This window comes from Seriola lalandi, unplaced genomic scaffold (genome assembly GCF_002814215.2).
Source record: "Seriola lalandi dorsalis isolate HSWRI2012SDOR001 ecotype SW California unplaced genomic scaffold, Sedor1 jcf7180002054939, whole genome shotgun sequence".
Lineage (NCBI taxonomy): Eukaryota > Metazoa > Chordata > Actinopteri > Carangiformes > Carangidae > Seriola > Seriola lalandi.
Window position 1 is genome coordinate 1,351,000 of NW_019525659.1, and position 565 is coordinate 1,351,564.

A 565-nucleotide genomic window follows, 5' to 3' on the forward strand; every position below is an offset into this window, starting at 1 on the left:
CAAAAAAAACAAACCTTGAAGAAGAAAACACAAACGCTGTCTCTGTACAGAAAATAATACTAATAATAAATTGTTATGTACGCATCAATTATATTAAACATAAAACATTCATATACTTTAATATTAATTTGTAATAACTAATATTAATTCAAATTAAAAAGTGAAAAAAGGAAAATTATATAAAAAAACAAGAGTGAATAAAAGAAAAAAATAAATATATAGTCAGTGTATCACCTGCAGGAGATTGAGATCAGGTGCCATGTGAAGCAGCAGGAGCTGAGTGCTGCGCTGCTGTGGACAGGGTCTTTTGGCCTCTTAAAAAATACCCGCAGAAAAAAAAACTAATATCATTTGAAGTGTACAACATATTTAGAATGAATTAAAATATGGAACTGAAGGATCCTTTGCCTGTAGAAGATCCAGTGGTTTAAAAGCAAGGAACTAAAATTGGTTACATGATGTTGATTGCATTAAGCAATGTAGATGTTCTACAACAGTTTAGTCCTGTGACATCATCTGCATGATCAGCTGGTTCACCCGGTGAAAACTCTGAAGCAAACTTTGA

At 31.9% G+C, this 565-nt stretch overlaps 1 protein-coding gene across 1 annotated transcript in view; it reads left to right on the forward strand.

Moving 5' to 3' along the window:
- The window catches only part of slc12a2 (solute carrier family 12 member 2), a 67,622-nt gene that overhangs the window by 48,156 nt on the left and 18,901 nt on the right, over nucleotides 1-565 (forward strand). The window lies entirely within an intron of this gene.